The following is a 27288-nucleotide window of genomic DNA, read 5'->3' as shown; positions in this document are numbered from 1 at the left end:
GCAGAACTCCCAGTTATTTAGCCAGCCCCCAACACAGTCTCACCTATACATGTTCATTTGTGTAGAAAAGTGAAACAGAAGTTTTTTTTTAAGATTTTTAAAATTTATTTATTTAAGAGAGAGCGTGCACAAGCAGGGGGGAGGGGCAGAGGGAGAGGGAAAAGCAGACCCCCCACTGAGCAGGGAACCCCACACCGGGTTCAATCCCAGCACCCTGGGATCATGACTTGAGCATAGGCAAACACTTAACCAACTGAGCCACCCAGGCGCCCCCACAGAAAGTTTTTAACAGTTGAAGTTGGAGGCTTGCTTGGGGTTCAGTACCTGTAGTACTAGATTTTCCTGCATTCTAAATAGATCAGAATAACCCATGGTATAGTCTTAGTCAAGATGAAGAAACAGAACTTAAGTTATTTCAAATTTGCCATTCGATGTAATCACCTGGAGTTTTTGTGTTCCAAATTTAAGATGGTGAAATAGAGTCTAAATTATGAAGTACAACATATATTTTGGGATGGGCAAATTTTATTCCATACTTGAACTATCATATTGAATTTTTTTTTTTTTTTTAGTAAGCTCCATGCCTAATGTGGGGCTTGAACTCACAACCCAGAGATCAAGGTCAGATGCTCTACTGACTGAGCCAGCCAGGTACCCCTTGAATAATATTTTTAAATTAAAAGTTCTTCTTTTAAATTGTTAACTATTTATAAAATAAAAATGAGTCAAGAAAATGTTATTTTAGGGGCGCCTGGGTGGCTCAGTCGTTAAGCGTCTGCTTTCGGCTCAGGTCATGATCCCAGCGTCCTGGGATCGAGCCCCGCATCGGGCTCCCTGCTCCGCGGGAAGCCTGCTTCTTCCTCTCCCACTCCCCCTGCTTGTGTTCCCTCTCTTGCTATGTCTCTCTCTGTCAAATAAATAAATAAAATCTTTAAAAAAAAAAAAAAAGAAAATGTTATTTTATATACATTGTTTGTTTTATTATATCTACATTATGTACAACATATGTCATATATTATTTATAACATGACACATATCTTATATAATTAGTTACTACCGATTATTGCATAATTACTATTAAAATAATGTTGTCACAAAATGGCAGATGGTGTTAATCTGCTCCAGCTGTCAAATGGGCTGGGTCCCTCCCTGGATCTAGAGGTCTATGTTGTAAAAGTTCTCCAAGTCCTTTTGCCATGCAGCCAGACGCAGGAATCATTCTCCGTAGCACCTTCACCACTTGCTCCAACTCCGTTTCTATATTCTCCATCTTCCTTCCCCATACCAGCTCTACTCCCGCTTTCCCCGTTAGGTCTACCAAGGCTCCTGGGGAGGTGAAGAGGTGCTAATTAAAACCTGTGTTGCCTCTAGGCAGTAGTGTGCTGGTAAATACTTAACAACCAGCTCTCTGGGGGATTTATAGCATTTATGGATTTCTAGAGTGTAAAATACTCCCAACACCAACATGATGTCAACCTGCTTGCGAAGTTCCTGCAAATATAACAGTCGGCTGTCACAAGCTCGAACAAGTCAGCGCAGCACACCACTGCTCCCAGGGGTTCCTAAGACATTCGGCTGGAAGGAGAATGGATTCCCATGGAAGAGTTCGCTCATTTTTTTAAAGATTTACTTACTTATTTGAGAGAGAGAGAGTGAGTGAGAGGGACAGGGGCAGAGGGGAGAGAGAATCTCAAGCAGACTCCCTGCTGAGCCTGGAGTCCAGCTCGGGGCTCGATCTCACAACCCATGAGATCATGACCTGAGCCCAAATCACAAGTCTGGTGCTTTAACCACCTGAGCCACCTTGGCACCCCAAGTTTGCCCATTTTTTAGAAACTAAGGTTCAGTTTTCTGGATCATTCCTTATGTTTGTAAATTCATTGTTAAAATTTAGACTACTCTTACATACACTCTCCCACCACGGGTCAGGAATAACAGATTTCATGTTCCTTTCTTCATCCACTTTATGAAACACACACCAGCCCCATAGTCAGAAGTGTTTTGGGATGAAAATGTGTCTTTCTAGCAACGTGTGTGTAAACACACACCTACAGACTCTTCCTTCTCCCCTTAAGTTTGTTGGCGGAATGTACCTGAGAGAAGTTCCGCTGCTTCCTGTCTCCGACCAACCTGTTCCTCCGTATAACTCACCTTAAGTCTTTCTTCATTCTTTCCTCTCAAAAGGAGGTGCTAAGAGATGAGGCAGCTTCCCTTCCTGACTTTGAACTGTGAGTCATAGCCAAACAGTCCTGGGTTCAAGTCCTATTCATTACCACTTACACCAGGTGAGACCGTTTACCGTTTCTGAGCCTCAGGAATAGTCAATACCTCATAGGGTTTGTGTGAGATTTAAATGAATTAATACTAGCTAAGCATGTTGCTGCGCCTGCAACATAGTTAGCCTCAGCAAGTTCCATTATTATTCTAGTTACCTTGGTAAGTATTAATGTGATCGATCTCCTAGACTTTCCAGTTACCATGGAAATGAATAGCTGAGGTGCTGATGTTCACTAAGATAATACCCAACTGGACTGAAAACAGTTGAAGGATTCTTCACATTGCTCAGTCCTTGCACTTATAATTACTTACAGAGCATTGCTTAGAAGCAATCCTAGTATGTAATTTCTTTGCAGTGCTTTGTATAAACAAACTCTCAATACTTAATTCCTTCTTATTACTTAACTGTTCACTTGTTGTGCTTTGTTTTCTTAACTATTTTGTGAAAATGCAGGAGTCATGTCTTATTCATCAGTGAGCTCCTTCAGAGCACTTAGCAGAGTGCCTGGTATGAAGTGGATGTTCAGTAAATATTTGACTGACTACATTGTTTATAGAAAAGGTTTGCAGTGTATTTTTGTTTGTTTGGTTTGGTGCTGTAAATCTGTAATATATTTTTATTCCTGATTCCCAGGGATTAAGGACTGTGGACAAAGCAAAGTACCTCTTTCCCCCACCAAAAAAGAAAGGCACATTATTTATATTAGTACAAAGTATATATGTATATAGATATACTCAGTTATAAAAATGATATAAGGAATATAGTTTTACCTTCAGAATGATGATAATGCATTAAGGATCTTCAGACCTGTTGCATTTCTCTGTGCCTCTATTAGAAACTCAGTAGGGCACTTTGGGGGCTGACCCAGGCTATGTCCATGACCAGGCTATGCCCAGGTGTTCAGCACCTGCCTGCCTCAATCAGATCTTGCCATATCATTCTTGTAGTGGCCCCAGGAGGCAGAAAGCCTAAGGAAATTTGGGGACAGTGGTACCACCTGTGTGGCTATGACTAGACATAAGACACAGCACTTGCTGAACTTTTAGTTGTTGGGAGCAAAGGATAAGGAGAGTCAGGGACGGAATCAGGTGTTTGCCTTGAACCATGGGAAGGATGCAGTTTACTGGGTTGGAAAACTATGGCAAAGAAACAGGTTTCAGAGGGAAGAAAATAGTCTAGTTTTGGAACCAGCAAATTTGAGATGCTTATAAGTCATCTATGTGCAGATGTCAAGGAGGAAACTGGACCTAGAAGACTAGAGCCCTACAGAGTAGTCTGGGCTGGATACATAAGTCAGGGGGAGGTCATGAATACATAGATGGGATTTGAAAATAAGAGGGGATAAATTTACCTGGAAAGAGAAATGAGAAACTCTGCTTTAGAAAAGGCAGAGAAGAGTGGAAGTCTGAAAAGAAGCAGATATGAACTGACAGAGAAGTAGGAGAAAGACCAAGAAAAAGTAGAATCACAGAAGCCAAAGAAGGAGCATTATGAAGAGGAAGATGTCTCAGGTTGGTTTCCTCAGGAAGCAGACCCTGGGACGAGACTCAGCATCAAAGGAGTCTCTCTAACACCCATGGAAAGAAAGGGAAGGAGACAGGAGTGAGTAGAAAGAGAAGTTGAATGGCAATGCAGGACCAAAGTCACCTTGGCTCATCCCACAGCGTGCTCTGGAGCTAGAATGACTATTTAGAGTCTAGTTTGTGTAGGCAGGCCTTTACTCAACATCAGTTATATTGGATGGGAGTCACCAAAGAAGAAGTATGACCTTGGTCCAGGGGCTCTTTCAGCCCAGCCCTCCCTGAACAGACCCATACCTGAAGGCTCTGTCTTCATCACTCCCAGCAGCTGGGGCAACAAGTCCTTCACCAAAGGTGGCTCTGTGTAGTACATCACAGCATCACCCAGACAGCAAGTTCGTCAGCAGTGCTGAATGTTCAGGTAACTCAAGGGTGTGGAAATGTACATTGCACTTGACAATGTTAGTTTGGTGGCATTATGGGTTACAGTCTGATTTTCTAAGTGTTGGGGAATTACTGAAAGTGGGGTAATTCAGGAAGATGTGCATACAACTCTTGTATTTGAAGGGGAGCTCAACAACGAGGTAGAGGCTAGAAGATGGAATGTGGGCTAAGTGAAGGATTTTGTGTTGTTGTTGGTTATACTATAGAAGATCTTCTTCCCAGTGACCCAGTGGCTTTCCCATCCTTGGGTTCCATGAGACAGTCCCACATCCTTAAAATAAATTACCCTTTACATGTTTAGGCTTTGTGAAGGTGATTTTTTTATTACTTGCAACCAAAGTGTCTATATCAGTCAGGATTTTATCAGAGGAGTACTACCATGAGTGCTATAGGGTAAGGGATTTATTATAGTATTTAGACTTCGTATGATAGTAGGATGTGTTGGACAATTTTATATAAGACTGTTGCCTCTATGTCTGATGTTGGACCAGAGCTCTAGATCAGCCGGGCTGGCAAGAGGGAGGGAGAGAGGGAGGGAAGGAAGGAAGGAAGGAAGGAAGGAAGGAAGGGAGGGAGGGAGGGAGGGAGGGAGGGAGGGAGGGAGGGAGGGAGGGAGGGAACACAGGAAATGGGGAGAGCAAGGACAATCTAGAACCCCTGAAATGGAACCCATGAAGACAAACTACCTCAACTTTGATAACATGAGTGACCTATGAGAAAAGCCAGTACCCTTCATCATGGAACTGCACACACACCTGGCCCAAGCCTCAGAGAAGCTGAAGGAGAAAATCCAGCAGTAAGTGGAGGAGCTAGAAGCCTGGATGCTGCCTTATGCCAACAAGGGGAGCAACAGACCAGTGGCAACATGAAGGAGCTGCCACTGTGCCTGGTGTAGAAATGGCTGAAGCTTCGTTTGTCTTCCAAATCTCATCCAGATTTCTCTTGTGGCCAACCCTAATCTCAAATCATATGGAGAAGTAATTTCACTTCCCTCAATATACACAATAAAAAGACACCACAGATCCCCAATAACTCAAGGGCTATAATTTCCTTACAGAATTACTGTAAAGGATTGGAGATACTGCATACATGCAAATCTCACAGAGTGACAGGCATATAACTGGCCTCAACAATGAGAAGGGAATGATAATGTTGTTAATGATACTAATAAGATAACGTGTTAAAACGTTAATTTATGGTTTCTTTTCCTGATACTTTTCCTTATATTTTAAGCAGATAGCCCTAATTATCCCCAATATGTATTCTTCTTAGTACTAGAATTCCCCTCAGTACTATTTTTCTTTTGCAGCCACAAGTTAGTCTTATGAATTAGTTCAGTGAGTGGATTGGGAATACAAATGACATGAGAACTTTTAGATCACCTCCTAAAAGACAAGTTATAGGTCCTGGGCTTCCTCTCTTTCCCTTTTCTGTGAGCTGGGTCACAGACAGGGAGTGCACCCAGCTCTGGCCATGCAGATAAGGACAACATCCTGGGAGCTAGTGGAAGGAGAGATAAAAGGAGCCTACATCCCTACAAGACCACATGGAGGAGATAAGCCCATGAAAGAGATAAGCTGCCCTGACTTCTCACCTCCATGTTGCTATTCAAGTCATCATCATACATTTGTGTCTTTTATCATAAAAACTGAGTCCATACCCTAACTAAAACACATTTTCTAGCATCTACACATTTTTCCTGAAGACCTAAAGCAGAAATTGCTTGAAGTCTCTACCAGTTTTAAATACCTAAACTCATGGAATAGATGTTTCCAGGAGATGAAGAGAGACTGAGGAGGGGCTTGAGAACAAAGGGAAAGAATGCTGTCTTCCAGAGAAGAGGACTGAGGTCTTCAGGATCCGTGAACAGTAGGAGGCCTCAGCCCACTCTCTGGCAGAGTCCCCAGAGGTAGCAAGTATTAGGGGGAATGAGTGCATGCTGCCCCAGGGAGGCTGGACCCTGGTTCACTGGCTCTGGCTCTCAGCATAGAATTTCATGATTGGGGCGACAGAGATACAGAGGTGAGGGACCATTTGGACTGGGACAAAGAAGGTCTCAGCAGTAACCAGTCAATTAGCAAAGGGGTCATGCTAACGCTTTGCCACCAGAAGACCCAAGAACACTTTACCCAATGGCAATCCAGGTGGAACCTCAGTAAAAACTAAGATGTATTTCCCATTAACTTGGCCCTATGGGGACTCTGAGATAGAGATAATATTATTTTAAAGAAAATACAGAAATGTGGTTGAGTTTGTGGATGTGGATTCCATTTGATACATCATAATTTTTTATTATTATCTAAGAGTCATGCCAGATTTTGTGTTTATCCCAGGGTAATCCCTGCCTTGGCTCAGGGACTAGCTAAGGCTGAGTTGCAGAGTGAGAAAGACTCAGGGAGGCAGGGCGAGAGACACCGTCATGGTCTCAAAGGACTGTGACTCTAGAGCTGAGTAGTCTTTTCCTTAGTTCTTGTGCCTCTGATGTCCACCAGGTTACTACCTTTCTCTTTCCCCAAGTGCTGAGCTTGATGCAAACAAATGGGCAGCTTGGGAACGGTGGTTACCCAGGGTGTCCTCCATCTCAAGCTCCTCTTGGAGCAGTGAGTTCCAGGGTATCAGCATCACCAGACATGTGGGGGTGGTCAGGGCCTTCCTCTGAAATTACAGAAGAGCTACAGCCAGCAAGGACTCTAGAGACCCTACAGCGTAACTTTCCCGTTACCCGGATGAGCAACCAGGGCCTACAGGGGAGCCACTTGCCCACATGTACACAGCTAGTTGGAGGCAGAGATAAGCAGAGATCAAGGCTCTTGATTCTCAGACTAGTCCTTAATTTGTTACACATAGGAAGAACCTAAAGAGAATTTTTTCCATTGATTTTATTGGGGCAATATAAAGGGGAATTAGATGCCCATATACCCCTTCCATAATCCTGCCAAGGAGCTGTAAACTTTCAGTATTCATTTCAACCCTTGAAGGCTTAAGCCCATAAGCTCTTATGTTGACATAAGCAGGAATAGAGCTCCATGAGAATGTAGGAAGGGATGTGGAAGCCAAAAGATGCTGACGGGTGGACTTCCAGAGAACCCATAGCTGAAGCTGACTTCCAGCATCTCACTCTCTTCCTCTCTCCCTCTCTCCCTTTCATAGACATACAAACCATCCCCAGCTAGGGCGGGGCACAAGAAGGACTAGAGGTGACAAGGATCAGACCAGCCTGGAGGGAAGAGATCCCTCTCAAGGTAAAACACTAAAATTTTCTAGTGGCCAGTCCACCTGGAAACTATTGAGATGTTCTGTAAGTTACAAAGGGCTAACAAATTGTGGAGAGTCTCACCATAAGGGCCTGGGCTTTTATGGCCCCAAGGCAGGTGTAACAAACAGCTGGAGAAGACAAAGCTGCTTCTTGGCAGCCAGGTGTGCTGGTCCCAGGAAGCAGGGTGGCCAGCCCAGCTGTCTGTTCTTAAACCCCTCCCTCTCTCTCTTTTTCCCTCTCTCCCTTCTTCTCTTTCTCTCTTCCTTCCTTCCCTACTATCATCCATTTACTAATCCAAGAACATGTATTTGCATTCCTTCTACGTGCCAGGAACCCTGCTTAGATGCTATGGTTACAAAGACAACCTGTAGTCTCTGCCCTAGAGGACCTTGCACATTTTTATAGATTATTCATTCATGTATTCATTCCCTCAACACACATCTATGAGTTGCTGGGTTAGGAAAAATACAGCCCCCTAGGCCTGGAGCTTACACTATTACATGCCCTACACAATTAGCAACTCTTCTACCAAGCATGCAGAGAAAATACATGGTTCTTCTAAAGATTGATTATAGAATCATCTACCTTTCCCTTTCTCAAGTCCTTTATGCCCATGTCCACTCATTTTTCTTCCCAAAAAGGGAAATAGTTTGTGCCTGAAATTCTAAGCTCCCTGATTTCAGACAAGGCCTGGGAGAGTATAAATAAGCATATGAATATTTAGCAAAAATGACTGCTATGTGAAGCTCGAAGCACTGTTGTCATAATGCAGAGCCTGCTTTAATCGCAGCCACAGGGAAAGCATTTGTTGCTGTCTTATCACACAGGAATGATTTTCCCATTGGCAATGGCAGCCTGCCAGCTGGCTGTGGGGCCGGTGCCTTCTTGGTCCTTTGGGTCACAATATCAGTTGGCATGCTCTACCATGGCCAGGCGCTGACATTTCTATTTTTGCAGGAGGTGCCAGGTCAGGAGGCAAAACTGCAGAATCACAGACTAATTCTTATTTACATTGAACATGAATCTCATTTTGGCTCAGAAGTGTATGAATTTCCAACCCTTATAGTTGAATACATCAGAGATGGCTTAGAGCTTTGCTGGTTGAAGTCGGCTGATAGTCTTTGGATCTTATCATTCCCTTTAAATTCCCAAGGTGGGTGGTAGAGTGTCTCTATAAATCTACAGTAACTTGCCATTTCTAAATAAAGCAGCAGCTCAGCTGAGGCACCACTTTCATCCAAGCCCAGCTCAGAATGAGTACAACAGAGCGATGGCTTGTTTAGAGGAATTGAGTCTTCCGAAAGAGGGGTTTGGAACCATCCTTAGTTGCCTTCCCCGAAGAATGCTGCCAAAGGCTCCTTCAGACCCTTACCTGAGACAATTTATAGCCACGTAAACTCCATGATAACTGTGTCCTGGAAATGTTTTAACATTAGATTGGAACTTCTGACTCTAGCCAAGACAGAGTAACAGAGATAAGATTTATTCTCCCACATAAAACAAAAAAAGGACAAAAATATATGAAGTTTTCAAGACACTGAACATCAGGCAATAGGATTCCTGAGAGCCAGGAAACAAACAAGATAAGCACTGTGATTGTCTCAGCTTCCTCATTTGAGAGACTTCACAGGTTGCAATTCAGGGGTAAGGAAAACAGAGGTAGAGTGCAATAGACTCCCTGAATTGAAGGATGGGGCTGAGAATCTGAGAGACCAGGGCCCCTAGGGTTTGCAGGACAGAATACTGGGCAGGAGAAAGCAGCATGCGGAGAGCACTCTGAAAATCTTTATTGAGTACCCGCTGAGTATTCAGCTAATAATCAGTGCATGCATGAGAAGAAACTACATGAGGCTGAGGAAAGAAACACCCCAACAATCACATACACATAGGCATAATACCTGTTCCCACAAGCCAGACTGGAAAACTTCATGATTCATGAAATGCTGGGTAAAGTACACAGAAGATTCTTACTTCTGTAGTGGGGAAAAATAAGCCCCTGACTGAGCACTGCTCCAGTCTTGCCCATTAAGTCTTAAAAGCAAGCCAAAAGGACCAAAGTACTTCTAATTGAATCCCAGACACAAACGATTTCTTAACTGGATCCTAGGAAGGAAAAAAAAAAAAAAAGCTTAAGAGTATTTATAGGAATACAAAAATATCCAACACCCAACAAAGTAAATTTTAGTGTCTGGTATCCAATAAAAAATTACCAAGCATGAAAAGAAGCAGGAAAATATAACTCATAATGAGGAGAATAAACAATCAATTAAAATCAACCTAGAGCTCACACAGGTGTTAGAATTATCAGACAAGGACATTAAAACGGCTATTATAACTACATTCCATATGTTCAAAAAGTTAACTAGAGACATAGAAGATTTTTTAAAAAGGACTCCAAATTCTAGAGATGAAAACTGCAATGTGAGAGATGAAAAATACTCTGGATGTGATTAATAGCAGATCAGACATTGCAAAAGAAAAGATTAGTGAATTTGAAGACAGAACAAGAGAAACTATTCAAAATGAAGTACAGGGCAAAAAAAAAAAAGAATTTTAAAAATGAACAGAGCATCAGTGAACTGTGGGCCAATTCAAATAGGTAGTATAAGTGTAATTGGAGTCCCCAAGGGAGGAGAGGGACAGAAAAAATTTGAAGAAATAATAACCAAAATATTTCAAATTTGATGAAAATTATAAACCCACAAATCCAAGGTCAACAAAGTCTAATCACAAGAAATTTTCTTTTAAAGTACACCAAGGATCATCATAATCAAATTGCTCAGAATCAGTGGTGCAGAGAAAATCAGTGGAACAAATAAAGGATAACATCAGATTTCTCATCTGAAACAATGTGTGTGGGAAGACAAGGGAGTGACGTCTTTAAAATATTGAAAAATCTTTTGAATTAAAATTCTATACCCAGAAATAATATCTTTCATAAGTAAAGGTAAAATAAAACCTTTTTAAGAAATATAAAAGCTGAAAGAATTCATCACCAGTACACCCACCTTACAAGAAAACTTAGGGAAAATTATACCAGATGGAAAAATGGATGTAAAAAAGGAGAGCTTCAGAAATGGTAACTACATGGGTCAACATACAAGTTTTTAAAATTATTTAAATCTCTTTTAATGAATAATTGTTTAAACAAAAAGCATAACAATGTAGTATGGGGTTTATAATGTGTGTGTGTGTACACATGTGTGTAAAATTTATGACGACTATATCATAAAGTCTGGGAAAGGAGAAATGAAAGTATATTGTTGTAAGGTTCTTATAGAGAAGTGAGGTATGGAAATCAGTATAGCTTGAGTTCCTGCAAAATGCCCTAATCTACATGAACTCATAGAACCATCACAACAATCTTGTGAGAAGGGGCTCAAGACACCATTTATGTATGTGTATGTGTGTGTACACATGCATGTATATATCACTTGAACTAAGATGCAATTCACATATTTCATAAAAAATGAAAATAATAAAGCAAGTTGGAAGACTTACACTAGCAAATATCAAGACATATTCTTAAAGTAATCAAAGTAGCATGGCACTAACACAAAGATAAATAGAGTAAAGCAAAAAAACAAAAAAACAAAAAACACAGTCACACAGTGTAAGATTCTATTTAAGCTCTGATAACAGAAAGCATACAGTCATTGTTTTTCCTACCACATATAATATAAAACAATATGAAGGACCTAATTTCTAACATATCAGTAATATCAGTAATTGAAAATGGGTTAAAATCATCCATTAATAGGTAGGAATATATTTAGTCTTGCAACATATTGCAAATATTCAATATTTGCAATATATTCAGAACTATGGAGATGGGCAGTGGTGATGATGGCACACTCCACCCTCCTGACCTAAGTACTTCCCAGAGGGCCACCTCTTAACACCATCATATCAGGCATTGGGATTTCAACCTATGAACTGGGGGTGGGGGGAGGACACAAACATTCAGACCACAGTACAATTTTTTTTTAAAGTAGGCTCCATACCCCATGTGGAGCCCAGCGTGGGGTGAACTCGTGACCCTGAGATCAAGACCTGAGCTGAGATCAAGGGTTGGACATTTAACTGGCTGAGCCACCCGGGTGCCCCTAGACAATAGTACAATTTACAGAAAAGTCTAGGGTTGAGCAGCAAATTCAAGCCAACACAGATTAACTCTGCTTCAAGAGAGAGTGCAGGCATTTCAAAGAGATGGCAACACTCACAGTCCCCGCCCAGTGTGCATCTCGGTCTGCTTCCACCCTGGGTGCTATTTACCGCAGAGCCCCGGGCCTTCATTCAGCCCTCCTCAGAATGTTCCATTTGCACTCACAATGCCAAGGCTCCAACTGGTGCCCTTCTAAGTTCACTGCTCTTCCAATGTCGATGGAAAATAGCCAGTGACATGTTTCTATTTTATTTTTGTTCCATCCCAGAGGAGTCCCTAAACTCTCCTGCTTATAGGAGTCCCCCCTCTCCACATTAGGTTTCTATGCTGGTAGGTATTTGTACTGACCCAAAGTCAGCCTGGATTTATATTTGAAATTTCCTAAAATGTAGAGAAGAGGAAGAGGAAGGAAAAGAACATTATTATTGTCAAATGGCTATCCACTGAGAGCAGTAGAAGGACCCTTTTTGGTTTTGCCAGAATTAGCATCGCTAGATAAAATGGGAGACTTATATCCTGCCGGTTGCCAGGAGAGTGTGCCAGCTAATTTTAGCCCGCTGTGTAAATATACCCAGCACTGGTATGCACTGGCCTTTCACATCCACAAGGGTCGGTGACGTCCTGCAGCAGCCAGAGACAGCCGGTGCTGCCCCAGTACTGACTGAGCTTCCCGGGCCCTGGGGCCCCTGCTCCTCGGGGGCATACTGATTTTCCACCCAGAATCAAGCTCAGAGATCCTGATCCCCCACACCGAGCGTGGCTTCCTCTACTTCTCCAGGCAGAAAATGGCCCAGCAAAGGCCGTTTTCATAACGCAGTGTCTTTAATGAGTTAATACTTAAGTGAGTTAATACACATAGAGCTTTTAAGCATTCCTGGAAGATGGTAAGGGCTTAATAAGTGTTAACGATTCTTTCATTGTTGCCGGATGAATTGCAATCATAGCTTGGCATTTACTAGTTGGACACCATGAGGCAGAATCACCTAGCCTTGCTTTCCTCATCTGTAAATGGGTGCAAGGAAAAGCCTTACCTGATAGGGTTGCTGTTGGGATCAAATGAGTTGCAAGACATCAAGATCATGGCCTCTGCCCGGTGCCCGTGTCTGCCTGGGGTGTGGTGGCCTCTGTCGTCATTTCTGCAAGAACTCATGAGTTTTTCTGTCAGCAGTCACCCTGACAACCCCTCAACTAGATGTTTCCAGAAACAGTTTCAGGATGGCTAAAGAAGCGTAAGAGAGATGTGTATGTGTTCACTCACTATTTTTTTTCTATACAGCTACCAAGATTAAGACAATGACAAAGACAAAATCGTTCTAAAATAGGTAAGATGTGTAAAAATAATCCTAGAACCTGGTTCACAGTTCAAGAAAGAAAAAATTTCTGGGTTGGTTTCTTCTTCTTCTTCTTCTTCTTCTTCTTCTTCTTCTTCTTCTTCTTCTTCTTCTTCTTCTTCTTCTTCTTCTTCTTCTTCTTCTTCTTCTTCTTCTTCTTCTTCTTCTTTCTTCTTCTTCTTCTTCATCTTGTGTCTGGGTGTGTTTGGTTTGGTTTGATTTGGTTTTGTCTCAAAGTCAGTTACAAGAATAAGCTGAGGATGGAGTTATTAGCTGGAGCAGACTGGCCCTGCCACTGTCCTCCACCAGAGGGAAGCGAGGGAAGGAAGAAGGGCGTGTTACTTGCCCGTAGATCACGTGAACCTGAACGTGAAGGCCCTGATGGAGCTCATATAAATGGATGGATAATCAATCACCCAGGTTTTCCTCATTTGTTTAAGAGTGCATCGCATTTCTTTTTAGCAACCAGTTAATCCTGCTAGCTATGTTTCTGCTCTGGCTAGTATTAGTTTGCATTTCCTGAGCCAGCCAGGTGAGTGGGATCAGATAGTGACCTGGGGAGGGATTTGGCTCAGAGTTTTAAAAACTGACAACAGCAGGGCAAGTCATCCTGTATTTAAATGTGGGATGTTGTTACATTGTTTCCTTTTTATAGACAAGCATTTCTTTGTGGTAAACTATTTCTAGTATTAAAAAAATTATACTCCCGGGGCGCCTGGGTGGCTCAGTCATTAAGCGTCTGCCTTCGGCTCAGGTCACGGTCCCAGGATCCTGGGATCAAGCTCCGCATCGGGCTCCCTGCTTCGCAGGAAGCCTGCTTCTCCCTCTCCCACTCCCCCTGCTTGTGTTCCTGCTCTCGCTGTATCTATCTCTGTCAATGAATAAATTAAAAAAAAATTATACTCCCAGGAGTACCCCCTCATTTGTAGTTTCTTTTAGGGGCCAAGATTTCATTGTACTGATAGAATCACTGCATCTGGCTCTTGGCAAACGCCCTTCACTGAGCCCCCTCCTCTCTCCCCATGTCTCCTGGGCGCGCTGTGGTCACACTGTGCTCTTGTATGATATAACAGGCTGCAGCAGGCGGGGACACGGTTCTGCTCTCCACCTGGAACCCCAGGGACTTGTCTTTATGGCTCTGGGGAGAAAAGTGCAGAATCAGACAGACTTTGTTTAAAAGCCTACTCTATGACTGGCAAGCTGTGTGACCTAAGGCGAGTTACTCACCTCTCTGAACCTCGAAGCAGAACATGGTCCTTGCTTTGCATGCTTGCATTTAGTTTAAGAAATGTTAAGCCTCACAACACCTCTGGGAGGTGGGTATTATTATTAGTCATACTTTACAGATGAGGAAACCAAAGGTAGTAAGAAATTCACAAGTCAGGCCTTGTTACTTACTAAATGCTTCCATAGTACCATCTGCGAACACACCCCAGGCCGTGATGGCTCGCCGTCCCACAGAGGATACAGAATCATGGAAATTTGGTTCCACACTCCAAACACATGGCACCAGGACTCACCACTAGTGGGAGGTAGAAGGGAGAAAAGGAGGCTTGCCTCCCTGCATCTGTCCTCCCACCTGTCTCCCTCCCAATTCCCCACCCTACATCGACAACAGTTTTTCTGAACTGTAGGTGATTGGGTGACTGAAGTAGCTATTCCTCGTAGAGTAGCAAAATTTTCATTTCATTTCTTCTGTCAACAGGCCTTGCTGCCCCCTTCCCCCCGCCATGCATGCACACACACGGACACACAGATTCACACACTACGTCTCACCGCTCAACTCTACCTCCCCACACGCACACTCTGCCACGGCCACGGGGTGGGTGCGAGAGCTTTCTTTGCAGTGATGCTAAATTGAGTCTTCTGAGAGCCCAGAGCCTGGCAGCTTGGAAGAGGCCTGTCTGCAGTAGGAAACTAAAAGGCCAACACAAAAAGAAGCAGAGACCAGCAGAAATGAAAGACGCGCAGAAGGCAAGTCAGGTGAAGTCCACCGATGGCCCCTCCTAAGAAAAAGGCCCCCAGGTCCCTATGTGTGAGATCTCTGATGTCTCTGACCATGCCCTCCTGAAGGCTGGTTGTTTATCTCTTTTTCAATTCTGTGAGCTTCGAAGTGTCCCTCCCTCCCAGCTACCTGAGCCAGTTTGAGAAAACAAATTTGGGTTGAGCATTTGCGGCCAATGGATTCTATTTCCGTATACTCAAGTCTTACATCAGAGAGTTGAGGAGAAAGGGAATCCTGAGTGTAAATACACTTTTCATTTCTCTAAGGATGACTCTGCACCCATTCATCTGACGACTCATGGAATGCCAACTACATGCCAGGCACTGTGCTGAGGGCTGGCAATCCAAGGATGAAGACATGGTTCCCACCTTTACAGAGCTTTCGATCTAGGAGAAGAAGATGCACATTGCATGAAAATGCATTCAATGTCACCAGTGCTTTGACAAAGGTCGCAGGGAACTGTAGGTGCCGGAAGGAAAAAGGCAGTCAGTTCTTCCTAGAATGTTTAGGAAAGACTTCAGAGAGATGATGACCTTTCTCTGGGGTTTGAAAAACAGGTGGTCTAGACTTTTGCTCTTCAAAGCGTGGTCCGTGGACTAGCAGCATCAGCATCTAGAAATAGAGAATCTGGGGCCACATTCCAGACCTAATGAATCAGCGTCCAAATTTTAACACGATCCCAAGTGATTGATGTCACAAGAAAGTTTGAGCAGTGCTGATCTAGGTAGCGAGAAGGGTAGAGGAAGAGTAATTTCAGGCAGAGGGACCAGTTTGACCCGCGGCTGGCAGATATGATAGAGCATGATGTGTTCACGGGACTGCAAGCCACAGTGGAGAGTGTGAGGGAGGGTATGGCATGAATGAAGATGGGTCCAGACCACACAGGGCCTTGCAGTCCACACACAGAGGGCTGGACTTTATCCTATCATCCGAGGAGAGTCAATAAAGTATGTAAAGTAAGAGTGTGACATCATTCCACTGCACACTTTAAAATGGAGTAAGAGACCTTGCTGGCACGCAGAGTAATAGCTAAAGTTTGGACATGATCCTAAAAGGAGGGGGGCCACGGAGAGATTTCTGGAAAGAGAATAACGTGATTTGATTGATTTGATTTGATGTGATTTATTTGAAATCTTAGAGCTAAATGCCTGACCATTGTGTAGAAGATGGATTGGAGAGAGGGTTACACCAAAGGCAAGGAGGCCAACTGGCATGCTTTATCCTGGTAAGAGATGAAGATCTAAACTCGAGGTAGTGGCGAGGATAGAGAGGAAGAGATGGCCGTGAGAGAGGAAAGGAGGTGGGATCTGCAGAACTTACTCAGTGGTTGGAAACTGCCTGCCGGAGTTGGGTGGTGCAAGGATTCCTGGTTTATTTGACAAGAGAGATATGGTGACAGTCAGCCCCAGAACGATGCTAAGTTCTCTTCAGGGTCTGTTGGGTTGGGGCGCTGCGTGGGACATATACATGGAGAGACACAGCATGACCCATTAGCACCAAATACCTACCTTCGTGTATGAGGTCTCTCTTGAAATTCCTCAATTAGAACTTTCTTTACTTACTTAGAAAGCATTTAATTAATTCCATAAATAATTAGCTCTGCTATAGAATTCAGTGGCTGTGAACTCAGACACCACAGCTTAGAGCCGATCTTCCACTTGTTACCTCTGCTGACTACACACACAGCGTGGGAGGTCATCAAAGGGTTGGCTGAACTCAGAGTGTGATTCTGGAACAGAGCAAGAGGGTTTCTTTCTGTGCTCCTTAAATACTCCCAGATCCCTGAAGTCTTAAGTACAATTCAATTTAGCAAGCAATAATTGAGCATCTACCAGGCGCCAAGCACTGTGTTAGGCATGGAGGTACAACAATAAAAAGAGACACAATTTTCTCACCTTCACTGAGCTTACTTCTAGCACGGGAGACAATAGTTAAACTGAAAATAAAAATGTCAGATGCAGAGATCTTCTGCTCTGTTCTCCCTTCAAGAAAGGACTTGCTGCCCAGCTACTGGGAGTGTGGTTAGCTGACAGCCTCCTGCACTTAGCACCTCCAGGTCCCCCTCAGCTTCCAAGCTCAGATGACACTGTTCTCAGGGGGGCTCCCAGACCATGGCTTAGTGAAGCAGTGGTAGCTTCGAGTGTGCACGTCCCGGGGTGACTCCCAGCTAGGGTTGCCAGAGTTAGCAAATAAAAGCACAGGTCACCCAGTTAAATTCGTATTTCTGATAAACAGTGGCTATTTTTTTTAGATGTGTATTCCCCAAATATTGCATGGGATATGCTAAAAAATGTCCTCCCTTATCTGAAATGTAAATTTAACTGAACACCTGGTTATCTTACTCCTCAGCCAATGACTGAGCAAGACAGTGGCACAAAGGTCGTCCCATTACCCTTCCCCCTCGGACTGTATTAATAGGTAATATCTGCCCCAGAACTCTTGCTGGCTTCGTGGGGTTTTGTCATGTCTTGATCCTGGTCCGATGGCTTTCTCTACATAATCCTGACTTGGCCCCTTTTCTTTTCACAGGTATTACTCCCCAATAAATATTTTGCACTTCTAACCCCATTGCAGCATCTACTTCCCGGAGAACTTAACTTGCAACAGTTGGTACCAATCTGAGAAAGCCAGGGGTGAGATAGAGGTTTGAGGACTGTGTCGCTCACACCCCGCTGGTTATGAGGACCCTCCTATCCCCAGTGGTAGGTGGTTTGAAGGTAGCCTTTGGCATGAGATGGCAGTCTAGTTGTTAAAAGTTTCACCCTCAGTGAGCTAGGAGGGCCTGTAGGCAGAGGAGAGTGCACTGATTCAAGCATTTGAAATGTATTTTGAGGCTTATAAGTATAAAGATAATGGAATTGGATGACTATCACTAGGTTGCGTTGATACCCAATAGGAGGATAGTGAAAAGCTGAGAACAGTTAACGACTAAAACTAAGAATGGAGCCCCTGCAAAGGAGCCTTCTTACTGTGGGTGAGCAAAAAAGCTGAAAGTGAAGCCCAGGATTTCATAGCTACTGAACTTCAAAGACCATTCAATGCTCAGTCAAAGCAGGGCTGTTATGCCAAAGTCAGGCCCCAGTTGGCAAAACCTGAGATCATGACATGACACATGGGATATTCCCTAGACTCCTCTGAAACTTCTGAGCCTGTAGGGGTGACTTGCCTCGATCAGCCAAGAGCTAGCACATTGCTTGTGCAGGAAAATGATACAGAAGGCTTTCCCCCAGAAGGCAGCAGGTGGCTTTCCTCTTCCTCTCCTGGACATCAGGCCTACCATCAGGGTTATGTCATAGTTTAACCCAGTGAAGGATAGGATAGACCTGATAAGGGAAGAAAGCGATCATAACCCTGAAGACACTGGAACATGAGATTAGGTGCTTGATTAAGGGGGCTGGAACATAAGTGTGAATAAGGGAGAGTATTTGGACTTCGGTCATTCTCTTGAGATACAAGAAACACTCCAAGAAGCAATACAAACTTGCTCTTAGGGTGGCTTCTAGAAGCCTGAAGAAAGTCATGACCCATGCTGAAAGTCTGGAATGCCTGAATGCCAAGGCAGACATAGGGGAAGAAATTAAAAGGCTCAGGGAAGCTGGCTTATTATAAGAATGAGTGTATTATGTGAGGCCAGAAGGCCAATCAGAAGACACACGATTTACCAAGGCCACTGAAAATGTGCTGGCGAGAGGGACATGACCAGCATCATGACCAGCATCACTAAGTGGTTCGGTGGTGGCTCTCCTCTGGGGCTGACAATAGGAGAGTCTGTCGCAGAGCTTGGCTCACTGATAGCAGTGGGGATGTGGGGCTCCTCCAAAGCAATTAAGGCCAGGTGGTGGTACTTAACCACCAGAAGCCAGGTGGTTGTAATTATCATGACAACTGACAAGAACAGAGTGGCAGCCTGGAGGGCCTAACCTATAGAAAGAGCATCCTAGAGATGGTGAATAGAACTCAGCATTCCTAGGAACAAAATAGATAAGCAGCCAACTACAGCGCCCGTTAAATATATATAATCAAAGGGAGGGAGAATGAATGAACAGAAGGCTGAGGGCCATTTCACCAATACAAAGTCAGGATAACCTTGCCAAGATGCCACACCTGAGCCGGTTTTCAGATTCAAAACCTGTTGGCTGACAAGTAGCTAAATCTCTGAGAAAAAGGACTCTATAATACTAGGGCAAGTATACACTGTAATGATACCAAGAGTCTTTCCCCAAGGAGTCTTATTGCCATTTACTTGATTGACTATGCATTGGAGAAAGAAATAGTCAGACCTTCCAAAAACCGTTGGACACAGGATCTGAATTGTCATTGATGCCAAAAGACTGAAACACCATCAGGGGTCCCTCCCTGTTTGCAGTGGGAGAACATGAGTAGAAGGCAATAAATGGACTCCTGGCCAAAATATGACTTAGAGTGAGTCCACTGGTCCATGGATCCACAGAGTGGTCACTTCTCCTGTTCCCAAATGTATCATTGGGATTATTATACTTGACAGTTGATATAATCCCTACATTGGGTCCTTGGTCTCTGGGTAAGCACTATCATAATGGAGAAGGTCAAGTGGAAGTCTCAGAAATTTCTGGTTATGATAAGTAAATCAACTCTCTGTACAAAGCTGGATTCATCAGCGTGAACAAGGTAGAAGCCAGAGAGAGAGAGAGAATGCCATCAAGATAAAATGACAATCATTTATAACCTGATCTCTGAGGTGACATCCTATCATTTTTGCTGTATTCTATTTGTTAGAACTGAGTCAGTAGGTCCAGTTCACACACTAGGACGGGGAATTATACAAGAGTATGAATACCAGAAGGCAGGGATCATTGATAGCCTTCTTAGAAGTCTGCCTCTCAAGCTGTACATGGGCCCAACAGCATAGACCCCCACTTACCAATGCTCATCTAGCTACTACTGCCTATAAATGTCCAATTTTCCAACAACCAGAAACAAAAGCTGAGCTCCTAGTATGATACTATTCCTAGCGGGGACCACCAAGCTACTTTTTGGCAAGTTGACTATATCGGCCCCTTCTTTCCTGAAAGTGCAAGTGGTTTATTTGCACAGGAAGAGTTAGGTATTCTAAATGTGGATTTGCCTTTCCTACTCACAGAGCCTCAGCCAGTACCACTATCCAGGGGCTTACGGAATGCCTGACCCACTGCATGGAATCCCATACAACATAGCATCTAACCAGGGAATGAACTCACTTTACACCACAGAAGGTGTGGGAATGGGCCCATGACCATAGGATTCACTGATTGCATCACATACCCCACCACCCAGAAGCTGCCATTCTGATAAGGCATTGGAATTGCCTGCTGATGGTACAACTGAAGCACCAGCTCAGAGGCAACAAGAGCCCAGGAGAATGGGGTGTCATCCTCCAGAATACAGTATAGACATTAAAGCAGAAACCTTTATATGACACTGGGTTCCAGTTAGGAAGAATACATGACTTGGGGAGCCAAGGAGTAGCCACGAGAATGGCCTCACTTACCACCACTCCCAGTGACCCACTGGGGGACTTTATGTTCCACACCCCTGCATCTCTAGGCTCTGTAGGATTAGGAATGCTGGTATCCAAGGGGGATGCACTCTCTCCAGGGACACCACAAGGGGCTTGTTGAACTATAAGCTCTGGTTGCTACATGGACACTGCAAGCTTCTTGTGTTCAGAGATCAGCAGGTAAGAAGAGGAACCATAATCTTGTCAAGGGTGTGGACTCTGCCCATCCAGAAGGAGGAAGTGCTGATTTACCCAATGGGGGCAGGAGAAACCCAGCTGATGGACCTGGGGACCTCTCAAGACTCCCTAGACCAACTGTGACCATGAACGGGCAAGAGCTGCAACCCTGGCTTGTTAAAGGGTAGTTACCTAGACCAGGAAAGATGGCCACTGAGTGCAAGGAGAATTCAGGATGGATCTTGAAAAAAGGGACAATGAGTACCCGAGGACCAACTGCGGCAATGAGGAGCTATAGTTTGTCCTACTAACTTCCCTCTTTTAAGTTTCCTCTCAGGAAGAAAGGCCCACCAGAACCTTGGAAAGCTGCCCCTTGTACAGCATAAGAGGTGGGTTGTGGCAGATATGCCGATGTGCCATTCAGACCCCCCTTCAAGAGAGGACTCATTGTGTGACTGTGAGGACTGTGGTTAGCTGGCTACTCTCGGCTGGTAGTTTCTTTAGATTCTACCTCAGCTTTCCAGTCAAGGCCATTCTTTTCTCAAGGCGGCCCCTGGCCAAGAACTGAGCAAATGGCCTAGCCATTTCCATCCAACATAGAACTCCTCTGATGGGTAGTCTTCACTCCAGAAATCCCTGATGGCTGGCAGGGATTTTGTGAGGTCTGCATCATGATCTGAAAACCCTGCCTCCTCCCTGCAGTCCATACGTGTACCCCCCCCCAAAAAAAAAATATTTGTCTGTATCCTGATTCCTGGAATCTGTGAAAATTACCTTATTTGGAAAAAAGAGTCTTTGCTAATGTGAATAAATTAAGGAATTTTAAGACAAAGAGGAAACCATTCTGGATGATCCAGATGGACCTGTAGGGGAGCAAAATTTACCACCCCGAAATGTATCTCTTTGGCATGTGGATTATTTTAGGCTGGTTATTTTTAAGAAAGAGTAGGCTCAAAAATAACTTTTGACCTTCCCCCCTAACTGCCTGAAAGAATGTAGATAGAGGACCTGCTCCAGGAAGGGAGCTGTCACCGTGGACAACTGCAGTATAATATGAACTAGGTGTGGTAGACAGGGAGGAACTTAGCAAAGTATGTTTGTTAAAATTCCTCTCTGTGTCCTATTGTTTCTGTATGGCCCAGCAAACATTTGTTTACCAAACATTTCCTCTTTTTAATCTTCCTTTGAATGTCTTCCTTCCCTTTGAAGTCCTAGACCCCTACCCCCTTCTCCTTGGCTCTGGATGGCATATATGCCTCTATTACCTGACTGCCTGTGGGGCTCAGATTCTCGTGGAACTCCCATATGTACATAATTAGATTTGACTTTCTTCTATTCATCTGTCTCACACCAATTTCTTAGAGCAGCCAAGAGAAACTTGAAGGGTATAGGAAAATTCACCTTCCCCAACAGGCCCTAGATATAATCACAGGTATCCTTTTAAGAGTGACACACAGAAGAGAGAGACAAAGAAGGCCATGTGAACATGAAGGTGGAGATTGGACTAAGGCAGCTGCAAGCCAAGGATGTCTAGGGCTCCTAGAAGCTGGAAGAAGAAAGAAACAGATTCTCCCCTGGAGCCTTCAGAGGAAATACCACCCTGCTGACACCTTGATTTTGAATTCCTGGTCTCTAAAACTGTGAGAATAAATTTCTGTTGTTGTAAGCCACCAAGATTGTGGCGATTTGCTATGGCAGCCACAGGAAACTCATACACTCCCCTTTTCTGTTCATGGGTGTCACTCCCCAGCCTTTTCCACATCTAACTACCATGCTGCATCTGCTTCCTGGAGAACTCAACCTGCAACAGCATGATAGGATACGACTAAACCGTATGATTAGGAAGAGTACACAGGAAGGGTACTTAGCCCAGTCTTGGGGAAGTGGGAGGGGATGTGAACAGCCAGGTCTTTAGGGAGGAAGTGACATCTCAAGTGGCCTGCAGGATGGGTAGAAAGCAGCCAAATAAAGACATGCTAGAGAGAGTGTCACATACCCAAGGAACTAAACAAATATTCAGTTTGAGGGAAAAGACTAGTTGTGTGAGGTAATGGCAGTGAGGCAAGCAGAGGCCAGACCAAACTGGTTGAGAGTGCTTTTAGGTCTTTGTATTTCATTCTAGAAGGATTTTAAAAGAGGGTGCCATGATCAGCACTTCACTAATAAAGATTAATTCCTTTGGCTTAAAAGAATGGCCAGAAGACAACTATTCCTGAGAAAGACACCACAATAAAACCTTCTCAGGTATTGATGCCTTTGTGTGAACAGTGGTACCAATCCAATCCTAGGAATGTTTCCACTGGGGACATGGGGACATTCTGATGGCCTCAGGCAGCCCTCTCTTAAAAGTCTGATAAGAGCAGCCTTTTCTATTCTTTTTCTTTTTGCAGCCTTGTCTCAGTCTTGATATAAAGTGCTATGCAAAGGGAGTTTCAAGTCCCACCTTCCATCCAACCCCATGGGCAACCCCCTAATCCCTTGTCAATAAACATTCTAGAGATGTCTTTGGCCATGGCCTTCAGGACAAGAAGGATTTTCCACCCAGACAGAAGTCAAAGTGACGCAGAAAATGGCACAACCATCTGCAGTCTTGGAACCCTCCCCAGGAACTGCCAGCCCTGGGACTGAGCGCCCCGGACAGTTATCTCAGGAGAACAGCTGTGAGATAGGACCAGCCCCCTTGAGGGAAAGACATCAGCACCCACTCCAGGAAGGCGCAGCCCACACAGGAAATTCTTATCTTACCTCCCTTGGGGAACAAAGAGGAAGCTTCGTTTGATTCAGACATCAAAACCGAGTGGCCCTAGGGCCACATCTGGTGTATTTTCTCTGGTCCTCCAGTGCTGTTGCTACTGCTTTGTAACCGAACGAACATTCGAATATTAGAAGAGTTCACGTAACAGCCCAGATTTCTGGGCTCTCTGGTCAAAGCAGGATCCAGGCTTCAATTCACCTTCAGTCCTGGAGCAGCCAGAATCCGGAGGAGTGGCCAGCGGTCACCACCTCCACAAGGGACAAGCCTGCTTCCACCTACCTGGTCCCGCATCCTCCTGATTTTCTCCTCAACCAGAAACCAAGTGTTTTGTTTTTCTAACACAAGTAGAAGAAATATTTACCCGTAGCCATTGGCCCACCAAAAGCAGGAAAATGAATGCTACCTTGAGAGGGCCAGAACTTCTAGACAAGTAGGAAAGACTATCCAGTATTTTTCCTCTGACACTAACCAGTCTCATTCCTTTAATTTATATGTCCTGACTTAAATGGGTTTTTTTAATTGAAGTATATTTGGTGTACAATGTTAGTTTCAGGTGTACAACACAGTGATTCCACGATTCTATACATTACTCAAAGCTCACCACGGTGAGTGAATTATCATCTATCACCATACAAAGTCGTTACAATACTATTGACTATGTGCCCTATGCTGTACCTTTCCTCCCTGTGCCATATTTATTTCACAACTGCAAGGTTGCATCTCTTAATCCCCTTCACCTATTTCCCCCACCCGCCCCACCCCCGCACAACTACCAGTTTGTTCTCTGTATTTATCAGTCTGTTTCTGTTTTGTTTGTTCGTTTGTTTTGTAAGTCAGATGCGTTTTCAGGGCTCCGCCCCTCACTCTCTGGTCCAGCCCCTCTGTTCTGCCTGCAAACTCCTGTCTCATGCTCCCGAGCTGAGCCTCCTCAGGCTCAGCCTTGCTCCCCTCAGTGGCCCAGCTTCTCCGCAGAGCACGACCTTCTGGCGGATACTAGAAGGAAGACAATTCCTGGGAACTGGGGAACCCCAAACTTCTGGGAAGAAGCCACAGGCAGAAATACTGGGGAAACTACAGGGAGAACGTGGCAGAAAGGCTCTGGCTAAAAAAAAAGATTGCTTTGTTTCAGTTACCCTGTCCCTCCCATACCCTAACACAACCACACACCCACTGGAGACCAAGTCTCAGTGTTAGAGGTTCCAAGATCGGAACTGGAGTCTGCACGTGACTGCTCTTTTCTGTTGCTGGTCACTGGGGAGAACGCTGATCCATCTGGGAGGAGTTCAGCACTGATGACCTCCTGGGGGGCGAGGTGGAGGTTCCTAGCTCCTCTCCCAGGAGCCAGCCAGTGGGGAGAGTGAGGGGTGTGTGGCGGGTTCCTTTGCTAATTCTCCGGGACAGAGTGTACGACAGGCTAGAGTCGGGGGCAGGACAGGGTGTGGAGGGGGAGCAGATCTCCCTAGCTGGGAGGAATAGTTTATCCCTGATACTGTTTAGAATTGCCAGCACAATTTGGTATTTGCTAATTTGGTTTGGCAATGATGTTTTCTATTCCATTGGATTATTATGAAATATTATTATTATGAAATTCTCTACAGAGAGGCCACCACTTTGCCTGGATCATGGGGGGGCAGCATGCCCATCCCCCCCTTGAAGGGCCCTTGCGGCCTTTAAGCTCTGAGGCCAGCCTCGAGCCGCACCGTTAACTTGCTTGTCTTACCTGATTGAATACCCCCAACAGCCCTGAGAGGTCTTGTAACCATGCTCATTTGGGGGAGAGGAACTGAGGCTTAGGGAGGGGAGATGACTTTCCCAAAATCACTCGGAGGAAGTGGTGAAGGACAGATGAATTCAGGTTCACAGACCTCAGTTCCTTGTGCTGCATGGACCTGCTATACCCACTTAGCTTCTTTCTGGTCCGGCTCCCAATCTCGCCTGCCTCTGACCTGGTTTTTCTTTCAGCCTCCGCTCACCCATTTGGCAGAATACCGGGGCACCTCTTCTCTGGCTCAGACCTCTATTTTCCTTCTCAACCAGTCTAGAATTCTCCCTTTTTCCATTCAGCCACTAGAGTTCCCCAGGAAGATTCTCCACCTAATCCAACCTGGCCAGGAGGACCTCAGATCTTGGGGGGCTTGCCCATCTTCTATGACTAGGATTTGAACAACATGGAAATGCACGTGTGTGTGTGTGTGTGTGTCTGGACATGTGGAGGTCTGGAGGTGTGGAGCGGCATGCAAATGCATCCTATTGAGACAGAGTAGGCAGGTAGAGATGCAGGGAGAAACCTAGGAGTAACAGACCTGACTGGGCACCCTTGCCCACTTTATAAATATTTCTTCCACCTAGATTCCTGCCTGGAAAACCATTTCTTGAGTTAGCACTCTTCCTTGGTTCTTCACTAGATTCTCTCTCCCTTGTCCCAGACCCATGACCTTGGGACACAGGCCTGGGCACCTGCCACTCTGTGCAAGGAGGATGGCTTCTTGGGCTCTAGGAGTGCCGATGTTCTAATGTGAAAGAAGGAACTGGGATAAAGGTATAATTTAAATGAACGATGCCATTTAAGTACTACCAAATGGTTTTAGAAATGGATTTTAATTTCGTAAGTAATGCATATTCATTGAAGAAGAATTAGAAAATCTATTTATGCAAAAAGATAAAATCTCACCACACATAACAGGGAACCGTTGATAATCTCTGATTACATATTCTCCAAGGCTTTTCCCATTAATATGATTATGTATGTTACATATGTGTTTTTATAACAAGCATAAGAAATACATAGTTTGGGGGCGCCTGGGTGGCTCAGTCGGTTAAGCGTCTGCCTTCGGCTCAGGTCATGATCTCAGGGTCCTGGGACCGAGTCCCACGCCCGGCTCTCTGCTCAGCAGGGAGTCTGCTTCTCCCTCTCACTCTCCTTCTGTGCTCTCCCTCTCTCTGTCTCTCTCTCTCAAATAAATAAATAAAATCTTAAAAAAAAAAAAGAAGTACATAGTTTTATAACCAGCTTTTCTAAGGAACTGTTTATTATGCCTTTGGTATAATTCAATCATTTTCCAGAAATACAGGTTTTCCTATTATTCTCTCTAACCCTCTTTGTAATCTAATGCATCATTTTCCACACAAGTAACCATCAGGAACAAGAACTAATTTTTTTAAATCACGTTTCTGTGCTAAGGGTGGCCTGTTAGGTGCTGGGTGCTGTCAGTGCGTTGTCTCATTTAATCCTTACATTAAACTGATTTCATCACTGTCGTATAGCTAAGGACATCTGGGTGTAGAGAGGGTCACTTACTCTCCCAAGGTCACACAGCTGGGAACGGGCAGGTCCACTCTGGTCTCTGACATCAAAATCAAGCTCTTTCCAAACTACCAATCCATCAGTGAACCCTGACCTGACTTGGTCCCGGTAGGAGACAGTGTAGCAACACTGATCCCATGATGTAGACTGAAAAGAAAGCACCCACCATTACCATGGGGCCCATCCCCAGCATCGGGTGTGAATGTCTGTGAAGGAGGCGCTCATGGAGGGTCAACTGCCGTCTTTGCTGATAAACCTTCTCCGAAGCATAGCAGGGAAACTGAGGCAGCTGAGCAGGCTTATTAAGGGGCAGAACCAGCTTTGCCCTGTTGGTATAGAGAAAAGTAGGCAGATGTTGTCATCAGTTGGGGCTCTACTGACTAAAGTTGACTAGCAACTATACCAACCCCAAGATGGGCTCTAGGGAATCCTGGGCAAGCACACTCGGGGTCTAGTCACTTCAACTTCACCTTTGGAAAAGGATCCCTTCTATTTCTTGCAAAAATTCATGATAAAGCAGGTGAATTTCCCAGTAGTC

The 27288-nt window shown here is 44.5% G+C and overlaps 1 protein-coding gene and 1 long non-coding RNA gene across 3 annotated transcripts in view; one reads left to right on the top strand and one right to left on the bottom strand.

The window, feature by feature from the left end:
• Positions 1-23550, bottom strand: part of LOC118551397 (uncharacterized) — a 48485-nt gene extending 24935 nt beyond the window's left edge. The window contains exon 1 of the long non-coding RNA XR_013449687.1: positions 23437-23550. This is a non-coding gene — a long non-coding RNA (uncharacterized LOC118551397). The remainder of the gene's footprint in view (positions 1-23436) is intronic.
• LOC118552412 (uncharacterized) overlaps positions 1-27288 on the top strand; it is a 139318-nt gene that overhangs the window by 86721 nt on the left and 25309 nt on the right. The gene's annotated exons all lie outside the window — the stretch shown is intronic.

Source organism: Halichoerus grypus, chromosome 7 (genome assembly GCF_964656455.1).
Source record: "Halichoerus grypus chromosome 7, mHalGry1.hap1.1, whole genome shotgun sequence".
Classification (NCBI taxonomy): Eukaryota; Metazoa; Chordata; class Mammalia; order Carnivora; family Phocidae; genus Halichoerus; species Halichoerus grypus.
This window is presented reverse-complemented; position numbering and strand designations above follow the sequence as displayed.